The sequence below is a fragment of the Peromyscus maniculatus genome, chromosome 10 (assembly GCF_049852395.1).
Source record: "Peromyscus maniculatus bairdii isolate BWxNUB_F1_BW_parent chromosome 10, HU_Pman_BW_mat_3.1, whole genome shotgun sequence".
Classification (NCBI taxonomy): domain Eukaryota; kingdom Metazoa; phylum Chordata; class Mammalia; order Rodentia; family Cricetidae; genus Peromyscus; species Peromyscus maniculatus.
The window spans coordinates 7,528,557-7,546,713 of record NC_134861.1 but is presented as its reverse complement, the minus strand read 5'-3'; positions in this window follow the sequence as shown (position 1 = coordinate 7,546,713).

Sequence of the window (18,157 nt, the reverse complement as noted above, 5' to 3'; positions counted from 1 at the left end):
CCACAGCCCTAACTGTTCGATTCCTATGCCTTCCTCTCCACATCCTTCCCGTGGGCTCAGGCCTTGTACTGACCTCTGGATCTCTAAACCACACGATGGTACTACAGGCCCCCCTCAATGGCCATTTAATCTCAGCTCCACCCTACAGGAAACAGGAAATGGGAATAAGTTCTAGAAGACACTGACATTAGGGCCTTTTCATTTCAGGCCTCTAGCTGACTCTCTTTGTGCCTCAGTTTCCCCTCTCACAGTACCTGACTCAGTCCGCTCTCCCCCAGCGCTCTGGGCCCCTCGGTGCCCCAGGCCCTGCCTCCCGCTCCAGTCCATGTCTGAGGCACCACCTGCGCAGGGCCTCTGGGGAGATGCCAGGAAAGGTCTCCAAGCAGAGCTGAGCCTCTGTCCTCAAAGCTGCCTGCAACGTGGCTGGCTTCAGCTGGAGTTTGCCTCCGGCCCTCCCTCTCTGTGCCGCTGTGTGCTGTGTGTGTTTCCCCCGGCTCCCTCGCACAAGGCAGCCTCCCTTTTTGGCTGCCGGTTCCCAGGGTTGTGACCCTGAGCCCCACCCTGGAGTGGCAGCCCCAGCCCAGCTCCTTCCAGCTGTGATTTCATCTGCAGCCTGCCCAGCTCCTGCACGCTGGGCCTGCTTGGGGGGGGGGGGGGTTTGAGGCTTCAGGAGGAGGGGGACGGGCAGTTCTCACACGGGGAATCCCTCAGCGGGCATAGGGGACTGTCATGCCAGGCCCTAGGTGCAGTCCCCAGGTGGCTGTGTCTTCTCTCCAGCAAGCCAGCCTGTCGACTGGCCAGGGGCCCCGGCCCCTCGGAGCTCTCCCATCCACTTTGATACAGACGGCCAGTTAGGCTTGATTTTCCCATTGACTTTCACTCAACGTTTGCAGCTCTCCTGGAACATCACGGCTGCTTGCTTTTCACTTGTGGAAGCTAAAAGTTAGCAAGTCAAGGCACACGCACAAGGGTGCACAAAGACGTACCAGCGTCAGAGCCCAGACTCTGGCTGGCAGGCCACAGTGGTCCCTCCTCTATGACCCACTAAGGACTTAACAGGAAGCCCCACCCCCAGCCCCCTGCAGTCCAGCCCCTCAGTCCCCTGCAGCCCTGACCTGCTCATTTGGCCTTGGTGCCCTCCTGCCCATTCTTGTTTCGAGTAGAAACACACTGCCCTGTTCTGAGGGTCGGAGGGGGGGTCTGCTCCCGACAGCCCTGGGGGAGGGAGCATCAGAGCGGACGCTCTTTGTTTTTGTTTGTATGTCATTATCCATCTCACACCTTGAGAGCGGTCTGGGCAGAGGTGGGAACTCGGGTGGTGTGAAGCGTGTGCAGACTTTGAGCTCATTTGGAAACGGGCTGGAGATTGGGCTCAGTGAAGCACAAGCCGTGTGGCTTTGGGGAAGCGGACGCTCCTCGTCCTCAGTGTCCTCCTCTCTGAGTAAGAAGAATGGCACACACGCCAATAATCGTCCGTTGGGAGAGCCTGAGGTCCAGCAGGGTTCCTGACACCCAGCAAGCCTCCTGTGTGTCAGCATAGACCCTAAAGACTCATGGGAAACAGAGGTCTTTGTCCTGTGAGTGATGCAGAGCCGCTAAACTGAGGCACTCCAGAGCCAAGGTAACAACAGACAGGAGAAGGGGGATCCTCACCCACAGCTTCCAGCTCCAGGGATACCTCAGAAGGGTCAGACAGGAGAGGGGCCTGGTGTGGTAGTGTGCCTTCTCTGTGTCACACATCCCCCCACAACCTGTCACCCCCACATACACATGTGACACAGACCTACACACAACCTGTCATACCCCCATATACATACCTCTCTCTCTCTCTCTCTCTCTCTCTCTCTCTCTCTCTCTCTCTCTCTCTCTCTCTCTCTCTCACACACACACACACACACACACACACACACACACACACACACAGCTACCCCAGTCAAGGCTTGAGCTGAAGACAGTGGCTGGCTGGACCTTACCACCCCCAGGAGCTGATTCACACCCCCAGACCCCATCTGAGACGCTCAGCTCAGAGGAATTTGAATCACCAGCTGGCCCCCTGCAGAGTCCCTGGGGGAAGGACGCGGGGGTGGGGGCTAGCCCCTTGCCTGCCTGCTGTTCTGTCTCTTTCCTGGGCCCTGGGGCACTGAGACTCAGGAGAGAGGACTGAGCAGCAGTGGCAGCTGGCAGGGTTTTGGGGAGGTGGCCTGTCAGCCAGGCATCCTGTGTGGGCAGTGGTTACTCAGCAGGTAAGTAAGCAGCTCTCTGGGCACTGGGAATTCCCCGAGACTGGTGACCCAGATGCTGAGCTGTCCCCCCAGCCAGGCCAGCCCCATTCTCCCTGCACCCTCCCCTAGAGGAGCTCAGTTCTTCAAAAAACAAAGCCTTAGCTGGGCTTTGGTGACCTCACCTGGAAGGTGAGCGAGCTCGAAGAGGAAGCTGAGGCCTGGAGGGTGCTTCTCAAGGCCAGAGCTGGCAACAGGTAGTTAAAGGAAATGGGAGAAACCCCGGAAGGTGCTGGCATGGGTCTGATAGTGGATGCCACGTCCAAAAAGGCAGAGTCACCTCCATTTTCCACCTTGAGAAGTGAAGGTGCCGTTGGACCTGCCGCCTTCCTTCTGGTGCCCCACGGAGCTGACATCCTTAGTCGATAGTTACTTTTGGAACAAGGGGACTGTGTTGCCAGATGAAGGGTGGTACAGGCTCTTGAGCCAAGAAGACCCGTGAGGTCGGAATCCAACACAAACCACACACGGGCTGTGCAGCCCTGGGCGATGATGACGCCTCAGTTTCCCCTCGGAAAACAAGGGAGATTCAGAATAAATACTCTGTCAACTCTGGCTAAGCGGGAGCAAAGAGCTTGGACCCAGCCTGGAAATTCAGCATAGTCCTGATGGTTAGAGCTGGGGTGCCTTGGGGGGCCTCTCAGTCCTCGGGGGTGGGCACGGTCCCTGGGAGCAGGCAGCCTCAGTGAGTATCGGCAAGCCCTCCCGTCTCACAGTCCTGGCGAGGTCCAGGGCTGCATGGAATCTGTCCCTTCTCACCCTTACCCCATCCCATCTCTGGCAGACACCAGGACACCCGCTCGGGGCCAAAGAAGAGCCAGAAGCAGCCTGGCCAACGGCCAGCAGCCCCAGCATCACCCCGACATTTCCTGACTAGTCCTACGTCAGGAATCAAGCCCCTGGAGGTGAATCAGAGTGACTGCATTTTTTTTTCCCCTTCACTTCTGATAGAAATTGCGAAGGAAGTGGCAGCCCACAGAGCTGAGCATCAGCAGGGCCGGAGGCCAGGTTGTGGCATGGTGGGTGGCTGGTCCCACCCTGACACTACCTTTCCAACCCTCTATCTGTGGACTAGGCTACTCCTGGGCCAGCATTTTGTGTCCATGTTGTGTGAGCACTTAGACTATGGCCCTCTTCTCCCTGAATACCCAGGACTATCTCAGGCAGAGGTGGAGAGCAATGCTTTCACACTGGCCTCTACCACCCCATCCATGGGTTACAGGTTCGAGGTACAAGGCGCCAGTAGCGCTTTCAAAGAGAAATAGAATGGCAAATCCCTAGACGGCACCAGAACAAGGGTGAGCCTGCTCCCTGAAGCGTTCTCTCCAGTTGTCTGTGTGTGCCCACGTGTTTCTTGCTATGTGAATCAGTGGCGCAAGCCTGGCCCAGAAGGTCTGTGTGACTTGCCTAGGGTCACCCAGCAGTTGGCAGCACATAGTGCCTGACTTTTACCATGGCTGCCACTAAAGCCAGCCCAGAAACGGGCCAGAGGTGCATCTTGGGCCCAGGTATGGGCAGGCCAGGGGCAAGGCCTGGCATCAGGGTGAGCCGTAATGAAGTCCCTTGTGGAACCCAGCTTCTCCAAAGCCACTTCCTTCCTCTGCCTCAGACCCTCAGACCCTCCTTACCCTGCTCTGGCCTTACCTGGGTGAGGCTGGAGACGGTCACAGCTACCAAGCCTTTCCCTCATGGGCATCAGGAGCCCTTCACACACACGGTAGGAGGAGGAAGTGGTCGGGCTTCTTCAGGGTGGCCTATGCCCAGGGGCCCAGCTGAGTCCAGAAGAGGGCGCCCTGCAGACTGGACTCCCTGTGCGGCAGAAGCTTGGTGGAGCCGGTCTCGGTGAGCTGTGTGCATGTATAGAGAGCGGTGTCGGCATGAGTCTGTTTATCTGTGTCTGGTCCTATTGTGCATGTGTGTGCATTCGAGTATGCCGTTTGTGTGTGTGTGTGGGGGGGGTTATGACAGAGCTGGACTTTGCAAGTCCTCTGGTGTGTGTGTGTGTGTGTGTGCCTGTGTGTGCCTGTAAGGACAGCACAGCAGGTCTGGTTGGTAGACAGGCATGACCCTGTGCGTGTGTATGCATGTGCCCCTGGGTCTCTGTCAATTCCTGCCTTTCACTGTCTAGCCCCTGCCCCTGGGAACCATGGGGCAGCCTCATGTCACGGGGGCCACCAGCAGCTGGCTTCCTCACCCCGCCCTACCCCTCCCACCCCGGCCACCCTGACTTTTGGCACAGGGACAACGCTGATGTCAGAGCCGACTTGACAGCTTCCTTTTCCCACTGGGTTTTCCAAAAGAGAGAGAGAGAGAGAGAGAGAGAGAGAGAGAGAGAGAGAGAAAGAGAGAGAGAGAGACCGTAGCATGACTGCTATTAAATAATCACGGGTGTGTGTGTGGTGCCACTTATTGGTTTCCTGAACTTAGATGCAATAAACAGAACCGGAAACAACAGTGGACAGACACACAGGAAGCTGGGAACTGACCACATAGGTAGGGCCTGGCCACCTAGCTGGACCAAGAGGTGATGCTGGGTGGCCTGAGCCCTGTCTTAACCCTCAGTGCCAGGGTGACTTGAAACAACAACAACAAAAAAACACCTTTTTGAGGATGTTAGGAACGGAATAATATGAGGTAGATGAGAAGAATGAAGGTTCAATCCCCTGGAAGGTTAGGAGGAAGACTCGTCAGGGTGAACTGTCTACTTTTTTCTGGGAGAGAAAAGAATAAGCGTGGACTCTGTGGGGACAGTGCCGCCGGAGCTGCCGGGGACCAGAGGGACACAGCCAGGACCGGCTCCCCTGTCAGGAAGCATAGGTCTGACTCCGTCTCACACCAGCCCCAAACCCTGGGACCTCTGCAAATCTTGGGGACCCTCCCGGCGCACAAGGCTAGCATGTCCACCAGCCCCAGGGACCTCCCTTCCACTCCAAAAAAAAAGTCATGGCCGAGTGCCTAGAAGACACCCTAAGACCTCCATCCCCACCCCCCATCTGTCACAGGAGGCATCTCTCCTTTGACACCGTAGGAAACTGAGGCTCAGGAAGTTGAATGAATTGTCCAGGGTCACAAAGTGTGCAAAGCTCTGCATCCCCATCCCACCCCATCCTCTCTGAGATGGGCCTAGAAAGCTGAACCGTGTTTGGGGCATTCAGGAGGTACTCAAGGCAGCAAGGTCTGTGAGGGGCTCTGTTCCAGTCACCCCAGGGGAGCACCTCCTCCTGCCTAGGCCAGGTGGCCAGCGCTTATCAGCCACATGGCTCCATGACACAATCCGCTCTGATCTCCTGCCCAACTGGCCTCACCCCACCGCACCCCTGGACCCTGCTTCCGTTCCCTCCCTTTCCAGGTGGGACCTGTGCCCAGCACTCGTATCACAGTGGGTTCTATGAAGCCCTCAGCTGTGGCATTTCCCCAGTGCCGACTCTGACCTACAGGCTGAGAGCTGAGGACCCTTTTAGCGCGAAGACGGTTGCCTCTAACTCCTGCCTTGGCACCCTACCCCTCTACAGTCCTGCCTATCTCTCCAAGCAGGGTGTGACTCTGTTGGCTGGAAGAGTGGGGCCAAGGGCCCTGGAATCTGTCAGACCTCCGATCCAGTCTCCTCTCTGTCACCTACGAGCTGTGCCACCTGAGGCAGGAGATACCATCACTCAAACCTGTTCCGACATGTGCGAACTTGGTAACAGTGTCGTCAACCATATGTTGGCAAAGCCAGAGGTACGCTTTTATTATTGACATCTTTATCTGGTACAGCTTCAAAGGTGAGGCCCAGAGAGGGGATGACACTTTCCAAAAGCCACACAGCAAATCAGTGGGCCATCCTTAATGGTACGTGGCCTGGTGCCTGTCCTGGGCTTCCAAGGTGATGGGACCCCAGAGCTTCAAAACTGGTGTGCTTGTGAGAACTCCAGAGAGGACTTGCTTCTTGAGACCCCATTTCCCTGACTAGATCCAGTCACTGATCTGGGGCATGTGGATGGTCTGTCTCCCCAGTGTCCTGGAAAACCGAGCTCAGGGCTTCTTGCCAGGCACTTTTAGCAGCTCCAAGCCCTGGGCAGCAGCGCCTCCCAGGGGCGGCAGGGACAGCAGGCAGAGCGGCTCAGCTGGTGCAGGCAGGTGGGTGGGGCTGGACGGGTGGATTTGAGGAAGTGAGTGGTGCCTGGGGCTCAGAGCAGGGTGGGGGTGGGCAGAGGCCATCAGCCAACACAGGGGAAGAAGATTCCCAGAGAGGCTTTACCCTAACATCTGCAGGGTGAAGTCCAAAAGCCTGGCCACAAGGGGGTGGCAGAACTGTATGCAGTGGACTATGGGGTGCAGCCTTGGTGAGAAGGCTTTGGAGGAAGGGCGGCGCCCCGTTTGGTCCTGTTACCTGTTCCCACCTTGACCTGACGGTTCTTCCAGGTGGGGATCAGGCTCCCGGTTTTACAGGGGAGCCAGGGTGACCCAGGGAAGGAAAATGAACTACCCTAATCCACACAGCAGGAGGCAAGAGCCAAATTCAAGCCAGGGACACCTGACTGTGCCATCTGTAGTCACAGGATCCCCACTGCCCCGTCCTGTCCCAGCATGGTACGGCATGGACAGGATCCTGGGGACAACTTCCCAGCCTCTTGGCAGCCCCTACCAAGTTTGGAGAGACACTGACCGCAAGCTAAAGATGAGTGTCTCTTTTCATTTGGGGCGACAAGCCCCCGGTTTGGGCCTCGGCACAGACTCGGTCTCTGGTTTTCCCCCACTTTGTCACTGTCCTGGGATTAGGATGTCCAGGTTCCCAGAACAGCCAAGTTCTGATCTGGCCAAGGTCAAAGACAGAGGAGTGATGACCTTGGCTAGTCAAGTTCCCCCGAGCACCCACAAGGGCCCCTGTGGCCCACTGCAGCCTATTCTGGGGGGACAGGGTAAATGAGGCCTCTGCACTCTCAGAACGCCGCTGCTCTGAACAAAGAAAGGAACCTGAATGTCCCTCGGACACCCAGGTATCAAGACTGACTGCCTTCGGAACCTACTAACCCTCCGACGATCATTCCACGCAAGGTTTGAATCCATGTGCTGTCCCCACTGGCCTCTACCCCTCCCGTGAACTTTAACCCCCAGGGCACTCTCACAGCTCATCTCCAGCTTTGCCTGGACATCCTCCAAGAGAGCCTTACGAACCTGCCTCACAATGCATCCATTACAGACAGGGAGACCGAGTCCTGGAGAGCTGTGTAGGCCACAAGGAGCAGTTGATGTACCATCTACCCTCCTGAGGATAAACGTGGGGAGCAGCAGAGGCCCTCAATCCTGCCCCCTCAAGGGAAGCCTACCGTGGTCTCTGTGCCTGCCGCAGCCCTCCACAGTCTGCACAGATTGTCCGGTCTTCAGGGCGACACCATCGTGGTTGGGCCCCTCTGCTTCCCTCTCCTGCTGAGGCTTCTCTGGCGTTGACTCCTCACCCTGCCCCCCACCTGACTTCCGTCCAGAGCTGGTGGCCTGAGGCTCCCCCCACTTCCACCCCAAGCCCGAGCTGAGGACCCAAGAGGTAAAGAGCCCACACCACAGACAGGGCCTACAGGGGTGGGGAAGGTGTTGCTGGGTTGCTAGGAGAAGCAGCGGGGTTGGGTGTGGGGAGGGGGCGTCCCTGTACTTGATGCCCCTGGGCTGCGTGGCAAGGCCACTGTGGCCTGAGTCACAGCTGACTGGGCCGCGCCTAGCCTGTCTGGGTGACGGGAGCCAGCATAAGGCAATGACTGGGCAGCTCTCCTCATGACCAGCTGGGGTCGACCTTAGGTGTTTTGACTCAGACCTGCCACAGGCTGTGTGCACAGCAGCCATCCCTTGCCTCTGTCCTAAGAGCCACAGGCCCACAGCTGCCCCTGCCCCAGCACCCACCTCAGAACCCGGGGAGCTACCTGGCCCTTCTGATCTGCTCTCTGCCCCAGGCTTCAGGGCCCCACCTGCTCTGGGACCTTCGTCCCTCCCTGGGCAAGCCCAGCCCTTGGGGACACTCCAGGAAGCAAGGAGCTTTGCTGCCTGTGCTGAGGCCTCTTGATCCACTGTGGACTGTGACCTTTTTCTTGGTGCCACAAGGGGTTCTGTGGACGGCCCGGACAGGCCTGGCGTGGACCGCAGAAGATGGTAGGGGACAGGGACTAAGAGAAGAGCTTTACAGAACAGCAAGGCAAAAAAAAAGCATCAAGAAGGGAGGAAGTGAAGGAGGGAGGGAGAGAGGGAGGGAGGGAGGGGAAGGGAGGGAGGGAGGGAGGGAGGGAGGGGAAGGGAGGGAGGGAGGGAGGGAGGGAGAGAGGGAGGGAGGGGAAGGGAGGGAGGGAGGGAGGGAGAGAGGGAGGGGGAAGGAGGGAGGGAAGGAGAGGGAGGAAGTGAAGGAGGGAGGGAGAGAGAGAGGGAGGGAGGGGAAGGGAGGGAAGGAGGGAGGGAGGGAGGGGAAGGGAGGGAGGGGGAGGGAGGGAGGGGAAGGGAGGGAGGGGAAGGGAGGGAGGGAGGGAGGGAGGGAGGGAGGGGGAAGGAGGGAGGGAAGGAGAGGGAGGAAGTGAAGGAGGGAGGGAAGGAGAGGGAGGAAGTGAAGGAGGGAGGGAGGAAGAGGGAGGGAGGGGAAGGGAGGGAGGAAGAGGGAAGGAGGGAGGGAGGGAGAGGGAGGAAGTGAAGGAGGGAGGGAAGGAGAGGGAGGGAGGGGAAGGGAGGGAGGAAGAGGGAGGGAGGGGAAGGGAGGGAGGAAGAGGGAAGGAGGGAGGGAGGGAGAGGGAGGAAGTGAAGGAGGGAGGGAAGGAGAGGGAGGGAGGGGAAGGGAGGGAGGAAGAGGGAGGGAGGGGAAGGGAGGGAGGAAGAGGGAAGGAGAGAGGGAAGGAGAGGGAGGGAGGGAAGGAGAGGGAGGGAGGGAAGGAGGGAGGGAAGGAGAGAGAGGGGGAAGGAAGGAGGGGAGGGGGAAGGAGGGAGGGAAGGAGAGGGAGGGAGGGAAGGAGAGGGAGGGAGGGAAGGAGGGAGGGAGGGAGAGAGGGAGGGAGGGAAGGAGGGAGGGAGGGAGGGAGGGAGGGAGGAGCTATTTACAGCTTACATACCTGCCTGAGGCAATGCTAGCCCTACACTTTGCCTAGGAAATCCTGTCAGGGGGGAAGTGGGCTTCAACCATACACTATGCAGAAGGGAAACTGAGGCTTGGCCTTTGAAGGCCAAGTAAGGTAAAAGCAGGGGTCATATTCATTTTTGCCTCTAAGGTCTCCATCTCTCACTAAAAAGAAAGTAATCATTAAAGCTGGGATGAGGGCGTGTTGGAGGGATGGCCCAGGGGACTCACATCCTCTTCTAATGCTTCAGGCACCAGGCACACCCTCACTAGCCGGTAAGACACCCATACACACAAAATCACTTTACAAGTTCAAATCCGGACAGCGGTTAGCAGGTGCAGGAGCAAATGAATCTAATCTGAGTCCCCACGCGGCACCAGGGGCCTGTGAGCCCAGCACTGAGGGACAGACAGCCATCTCTGACACAAGATGGTCAAGCAGCCTAGGCGAATGGTTAAGGGTCAGATTCAATGAGAGACTGTGTCTCAAAAAAAGGTAGGGGGCTGGAGAGATGGCTCAGTGGTTAAGAGCACTGACTGCTCTTCCAGAGGACCTGGGTTCAATTCCCAGCACCTACATGGCAGCCTACAACTGTCTGTAACTCCAAGATCTGACACCCTCACACAGATATGCAGGCAAACACCGATACACATAAAAAATAAATAAATAAATAAATAACTTAAAAAAAAAAAAAGGTAGCCTGGGGCTGGAGAGATGGCTCAGCGCTTGAGAACATTGGCTGCTCCTGTAGAGGGTCCAGGTTCAGTCTCCAGCACCCACGTGATGGCTCATGTAACTCCCGTTCCAGGGGATACAGCATCATCTTCCAGTAGTCAAGGGCATCAGGTGGACAGACATACACACAGGGGAAACACAATACACATAAAATAAAATAAATCTTAAAAGATAATAAAGTGGGAGAGACTGGGGAGACGGCTCAGCGGTTAAAGAGTGGGAAGATTTTTGCAGAGAACCCAAGTTCATTTCCCAGAGCCCATGTCAGGCGGCTCACAACTGCCTGTAATTCCAACTCCAGAGGAATCCGACTCCTCTGTCCCTGCAGGCTCCTGTACTCACATGCACATACACACATACATACGATTATACGATTTTTAAATAATATGGATAGGTAGATAGATGATAGATAGATAGATAGATAGATAGATAGATAGATAGATAGATAGATAGATAGATAGATAGATACAGGGTTTTACTATGCAGCCCTGCTGTCCTGGAACTGGATCTGTAGACCAGACTGGCTTTGAACCCACAGAGATCCGCCTGCCTCTGCCTCTCGAGGGCTGGGACTAAAGGCGTGCGCCACCGCTGCCTGGCTAAGGCCAATGTTTCTGTTCCCAGCACCAAAACAAAGAAAGAGCTGGGACAGTGAGCTCGGAAGCCCCAGGTGCTCATGCCGCCTCTATTGGGTCCAGGATGAGTGTCCAGACTGGGGACTCGCTGGAACACGCACTGTATCCGCCAGGGCCTGTTCTCCGATCACCAGGCCCCGGATCCTAGAGAACGTCTCGATGTTATGTATTTATTTATTTTTAATTTCGTAGATATGGTACCTGGCACCCACAGGGGCCATGGGAGAGGGTCAGGTCCCCTAGAACTGAAGCTACAGGCAGCTGAGAGCCGCCGTCTGAGTACAAGAGCGGCAAATCCTCTCAGCAGCTGAGCCAGCCATTTCTCCAGGCTCAGCTTTTAAGTGCATGATGTATATCAGCGACTAGGTCTGTGACTGCCACTGCCTCCCCACAAAACCAAACCAAAACCAAACCAAACAAACAAAAAACCCAGCCAAACAAACAAGCAAAAAACAAACCCCGAAACCTCAGCTTCGAATGGCCTGGGGGGCCTTCTGTCTTCCTGAGCTTGGGGCTAGCTCCGAGGAGTGCAATGACTTCTCTGTCCCTTCCCAGGACTGTGGAGAGAACACCAGTTCATCTCTGCAAGCTACCTTCTGGCTCCTCGTACACTGGGCTCAGAAGCTGCTGCTTAGAGCCCTGCCTGAGACTTTCACAGTGCCTGGGGCCAGGGCACGCTCTGCATGTTGCACTCTGGGAGATGCTCCTGGGGAGGCCAAGGAGATGGGGGTACTTGAACTGGAGCAGGGCAATGCAAGGGGTAGGGAACGGAGGAGGGCTCAGAGAAGACAGCTGCAGGGCAGGGGTGTAGGGGGCCTGAGGGGAGGCCAGGCTGCAGGGCAGGGGTGTGAGGGGCCTGAGAGGAGGCCAGGCTGCAGGGCAGGGGTGTGAGGGGCCTGAGAGGAGGCCAGGCTGCAGGGCAGAGGTGTGAGGGGCCTGAGAGGAGGCCAGGCTGCAGGGCAGAGGTGTGAGAGGCCTGAGAGGAGGTCAGGCTGCAGGGCAGGGGTGTGAGGGGCCTGAGAGGAGGTCAGGCTGCAGGGCAGGGGTGTGAGAGGCCTGAGAGGAGGTCAGGCTGCAGGGCAGGGGTGTGAGGGGCCTGAGAGGAGGCCAGGCTGCAGGGCAGGGGTGTGGGAGTCCTGAGAGGAGACCAGGCTGCAGGGCAGGGGGTGTGGGGGGCCTGAGAGGAGGCCAGGCTGCAGGGCAGGGGTGTGAGGGGCCTGAGAGGAGGCCAGGCTGCAGGGCAGGGATGTGAGGGGCCTGAGAGGAGGCCAGGCTGCAAGGCCTGACCTTCTCTCAGGATGCTGTGGTGGTTTGAATGAGAATGGCCCCCATAGGCTCATGTATTTGAATGTTTAGTCATCAGGGAGTGGACCTATTTTGAGAAGGATTAGGAGGTGTGGCCTTGTTGGAAGGGGTGTGTCACTGGGGTTAGGTTTTGAGGTTTCAGAAGCCTCAGGCCCAGTCTCTCTCTCTCTGCCTGCTCTCTGTGGATCTGGATGCAAAGCTCTCAGCACCATGCCTGTCTGCTACCTGCCGTGATCACGGACTCACTCTTGAAACCGTAAGCAAGCCTCCAGTTAATAGAACAAGTGACTAAGACCTGAGAGGTGGCCCAGCTGCTGGAACCTGACAAGTCTGGAACGGAAGCTTCAGGCTAGAAGGCAGGAAGATACTGTGGGATTCTGGGAGGGGAAGAAGATATGATAACACCGAGATGTCTACACTATGGCTGAGGAAGGGGAAAAGAAGCATGGAGCGAGATGAGGCATGAACCATCGGGGGCAGGGGGTGGAGCCCTGAATAACGGCGGAGAGGGAAGGGTGAGCTGGGATTCAGCAACACTGTGAGTGGGCCAGACAGAATGCCGACAATGGGTGGGGCTGGCCGAGATGATGGTGAGCTGGATTTAAAGGACCTTCATGTCTTCTGGAGGCGCAGAGGAGCAGGGGCCAATCTTGGGAGACATCAGTTCTGTGACCCGGTGGAGGATAAATCCTTGCCGACTTAGGCGATGTGCCTAAGACTCTTCCACAGCGCCGGGAGCATCCTCGGCTACTTCCTGAGATGGGTCCTGCTCCAGGCCAAAGACCGCTCACACAGCCTCCTGGGTAGGGGTGCAGAACTCAGCCAGGGCGGGGCAGCCACAGGTCGCGCTGCCCTGCCTCTGCAGACCAACCTCTGCCCTCTCTGTGGGCAACCTCAGCGCCTGCCGCAGCCCGCTCCGGTTCTGCTTCAGGAAGCTGGGGGTGTCTGTCTTTCTGTGGGTACCACCTCCCACCCACAGCTTCCCGGCAGCCCAGGCCAAGGAAAGCCCCCTTCTCCTCTGTGGTCAGGGCAGCCTTGAGAGAGAGAGAGAGAGCCATCCCCTGATTTAGCAGACCTGGTGCTCCAGCTGTGGGGATGTTGGGATGGGTAGAGTGAACTCTCCTCAGGCGGGCTCAGGATCAGCCGTCCTCTTCCTCTCTGGGCGGGGCCCTCTCCTGCCTCCTTCTCGTTAAGCTCGCTGGTAGTGTGTATCAGACAGTGTGCAAGGCTGGAACCAAATGAAGGTGGCGAAGGTAGCGGCCACAGGCCTGTTGGGAAGGTGGTCAGGGATGATGCCAACAGCCAGGAAGAATGCTTCCACACGAGCGGTTTTTGAGAAAACGCACAGCCCACTTGGTGGCCCTGGATAGGGAAAAACTAAGCTTTTGTGTTGAGGTTTAGCTTATCTTTAATTATGTGTGTGAGTGCAGGGGCCTGTGGGGGCCAGAGGAGCGGACCCCTCTGTGGCTGGAGTTACAGGCCATGCAAACCACCGGGCATGGTTGTTGGGAACCAAACAGCAAAAACAACAAAAAACAAGGAACAGCATTTAAGAGAGTGGGAACAGCATAGGCAAAGACTGTACGGTAGTGAGGAGCCCTGGGGACAGCCAGTGTGGGCAGTGGATCTTCCCAACTCAGTACTTGGTAGACAGGCAGCCAAGTACTGCCAATGACTGCTGTGTGGGGGTCCTGGGCCCGGAGGTCTGGCTCTAGCCCTTTGCACAAGTGGCTCGTGCAGGGTGTTCTCTCTCTCTGGGCTCTTTGATTAGGCGCAATCCCTTTACTCACTCACCTCTGACCCTTAAATACTGGTGGCCTTTGCCCTCGCTGTCCCCATCACACCTGCACGTCATTCCGACCACAGCGAGGACGTCATCTCTCCAGACACTAGCCTGACCACCCACATGGCCTGCTTCTCACGCTCTGTGTTACATCATCTCCCGTGTTGGCCTGCTTCACGCTCCTGTTGGTCCCTTGGCCTGTCTGCTGTCTGTCTGCCCCTTGCCCCGGAGCTCGGTGTCACCAGGGACTCTTGCAGTTGTCAGCCAAGTTGCAGAGGCAAGGGACAGGATCAGAAAGATGCCCCTGCCTACAGCTACTAGCTGCAGAACTGTGAGGGGCTCTCAGGCACCCACGCTGCAGCCTCAGATCTATTGCTGACCCCCCTATTACAGGAAGTGGGGGAGCCGGGGACTGATTGGGTCATGTTCATGTGTTTCTTTTTTCTTTCTAGGAACCCTGGGGTCAAACCTGGGACCTTACTCACACTGGGCAAGTGTGCTGCCACTGATCTACATCCCCAGGACCCCATTTTGTAGGAAAAAAAGAACACACAAATTTACTATGTGCCTAAGGCATATTGAAAGCCAAGTTCAAGTCTTAGCCACATGACTGTCCAAATGTGAGCTGAACACAGAGGACACCAATGGGCAAGTCAAAGTGGACGGGAAAAGCCCATGAGGCCTCGACCCTACACAGACCTGCAGGCCACCGGGGAAAGCTGGGAGTGGGAGAGGTGGTCCTCCCCAGGGAAGAGCACTCCAGTGGGCTGCCCAGTGCCAAAGGGCCAGCCCTGAAACTATACATACAGGTAACACTATACAGATGGAACAGGTTATATTTAGAAAAACGTTTGTATACACAAATACATTTACGTATGCAATAACAGCTAAAAAAGAAGCCATGAATTTGAAGGAGGGGTGTATGTAGATGGGTTTGGGGGAAGGAAAGGGAAGGAAGAAATGTTGTAATTAAATTATAATCTCAAAAAGAAGAGGGAAAAAAAGCCAGTTTCTTGACTTTTGTTGGTACCACCCCCGCCTTGCCTACAGACATGTCCCTCTCCCAAGGGAGGACCTGTGGGCCTGGGGGCGGGGACCCGATCTCCTGGGGTTCAGCTATAAACTCTAATTCAAGGCTCACCAGTAGCAAGTTAAGACAGTCACATCGTAAGCTCTGCCTTGTGCACAGATAGTAGGGTATTGGCTGGAGGGGTATGGCTGTGATTCATGCCAGGACACTAATGACAGCGCTTACTGGGGTCCAAGCAGCAGGCAGATCCGTGCCCTATGTTCCTACACACACAAGGGTGGGACACCTGGCTTGTTCACATGACCATCCGGCCTAGAAGCACACCTATTCCCACATATGTGACCACAAAACATATTTGCATTTCTTTTTTTTTTTTTTTTTTTTTTTTTTTGAGACAGGGTTTCTCTGTGTAGCTTTGTGCCTTTCCTGGAGCTCACTTGGTAGCCCAGGTTGGCCTCGAACTCACAGAGATCCACCTGGCTCTGCCTCCCGAGTGCTGGGATTAAAGGCGTGCGCCACCACTGCCCGGCTTCTTTTTTTTTTTTAAAGATTTATTTATTTATTGCGTATACAGTGTTCTGTTTGTATGTATGTCTGCACACCAGAAGAGGGCACCAGATCTCATTACAGATGGTTGTGAGCCACCATGTGGGTGCTGGGAATTGAACTCAGGACCTCTGGAAGAGCAGTCAGTGTTCTTAACCTCTGAGTCATCTCTGCAGCCCCATATTTGCATTTCTTTTTTTTTTTTTTTTTTTTTTTTTGGTTTTTCGAGACAGGGTTTCCCTGTGTAGCTTTGCGCCTTTCCTGGGACTCACTTGGTAGCCCAGGCTGGCCTCGAACTCACAGAGATCCGCCTGGCTCTGCCTCCCGAGTGCTGGGATTAAAGGCGTGCGCCACCACCGCCCGGCCCATATTTGCATTTCTAAGTGTCTGTTTCAACATTCAGCCTTCAAAAGGAGGCCGGAAAAATACACAGCACATATTAGCACACAAACTTAACACACACACCCATCATATATAGTTGTCAGCAATAGCCTCATCATGTATTCCCATCAGTGCACATATCCATCATACACACTCATCATATATACCCAAATACACACACACACACACACACACACACACACACACGCACACACGCACGCACGCACGCACGCACATGCACATATGCACACACCATCCCAGAATAAAGTTACATCTTCAAGTTGAAATTACTTCTCTGATGTTTCTTCTAATGTACTTGAAAAGTGCCTCATTTATGACTTTTTAAAGATTTATTGTTATTATTTGAAATTATGTGTATGTGGAGGTCAGTGCCTCCAGAGGCTAGAGGAGTGAGATTTCCCCTGGAGCAGGAAATACACCTGCTGTGGGTGCTGGGAATTGAACTTGAGTCCTCTGGACAAACTGCTGAGCCACCTCTCCAGCTCCAAGGTGTGACATTCTTTATCCTGTTTGTTATAAAAACTTAATGGAACAACTTCCGAATTGGAACATGGAATTTGGAGGGCCCTAAACGCTGTGTTCCTTAGCCATGGTCACTCATATTCTGCTCCAGAAGGAACCATCTCTCAATCCATTTGAGGTAAGAGCTCTGTTTCTGCATTGACTCTTACCGCACCAAACATGGGGCTCTGAAAATAATGTACGTTTTACCGGAGGAGTCACCTGGGTGGACGCATTCAGACCCCTGAATCAATGGAAAGCCGTCCCCACGTGGCCTGACCCAGACGCCTCACTGGGACGGGAGGCTTGGAGCGGGCCACCACAACCTGACCATCCTCGTCGTCCAGCCGTGGTGGGAGGGGCCACCCAACACCATGCCTTAAAGTGCTGTTCTGCACAGCTCTGAATGCAGGAGCATCTCCGAAAGCCTCTGAGAGGCGACATCCCGCATCCACAGACTGCAGGGGGCTCTTACCCGGGTTCTCTCAGACCTCCCTTGGTCTGGCCAATGTTCATTTCTTTATTCTGAGCTGGTTATTTAAGTATCCTGTTTGGTAGACCCCTTTCTGTTTCCAACATATTTAGTTTAAGGCATCAGTTTTGTTTGTTGTTGTTTGTTTTGGTTTTTCGAGACAGGGTTTCTCTATGTAGCCCTGGTTGTCCTAGAACTCACTCTGTAGCCCAGGCTGGCCTCAAACTCAGAGATCTGCCTGCCTCTGCCTCCCTAGAGGCATGCGCCACCGCTGCCTGGCTTCCCGTGAGTCTCAGCACTGCTCTTGGCATTTTTACCTGTCTCTGCTCTCTGGAAGGCCAGCAGCACGGGCAGGGAGGAGTCCGCTGGCTTCCTCCCTCACAGTGTTCTGAAGGAGAGGTTGACTTCTCTAACTTTTAAGGTCAAAATATGTACATTTAAGCTCCACATGTTGCCTCTTTATAAGATGTTTGAAAAGGTAGCTAGGGAAATGGCTGCATGGGACAGGTCTGTGTTCCCTAATGCAAGAGAAGACATTGGCCAGCATCACCAGATCTAGGTAAGGGAACCAAAGTCCAGATGGACACCGGGGCAGTAGATGATGCCTGATCCAAAACTTACACTTCTTTCATTTCTTTCTGTCCCTTTTTCTTTCATATACAAATATAATCAGGGGGATTTGGTTTGCCCTCACGGTAAATTTACACACACACACACACACACACACACACACACACATATCTTAGGTTTAAATAACATTGAGAAAAACATTTTCATCAGCAAAAGCATCTCCCTCTGGGCTGTTCAGCTCTTAAAGGAGGAAGTGATAGTATCTTAAGTCTGCACGACAAAGGCCATCTTTTGATCTTCTATGCTACTATCTCAGTTTGGGTTTCCATTGCTGACATACAACACAAGGACCAAAGGCAGCTTGGGGAGGAGATGCTTTTTCAGCTCACCCTCGGGTCACACTCCATCACTGGAGGAAGTCGGGCCAGGGACTCTCGAGGCAGGAGCTGATGCACAAGCCATGGAGGTACTGCTTACCTCATGGTGTGTTCAGCCTGCCTTATTATAGAACCCAGGACCCCTGCTCAGGGATGGAACCATCCACAATGGGCAGGGCCGTCCTGCATCAATCATTTATCAAGAAAATGCTCTGCAGACTTGCCACCAGGCTATCTAATTGAGGTACTTTATCAACTGATGTTCTTTCTTCCCAGATACCCTAGCTTGTGTCCCGTTGACAAGAAGCTAACTAACACAGCTATTAACCCTTTGTCACGTCTGGTGCTCGGAATTAAACCTGGGTCCTCTGGAGGAGCAGCCAGTGTTCTTAACCTGTGAGCCAGATCTCCAGCCCCTTTCCATATCTTAAAGATACAGGGACATAAACTTCCTGCTT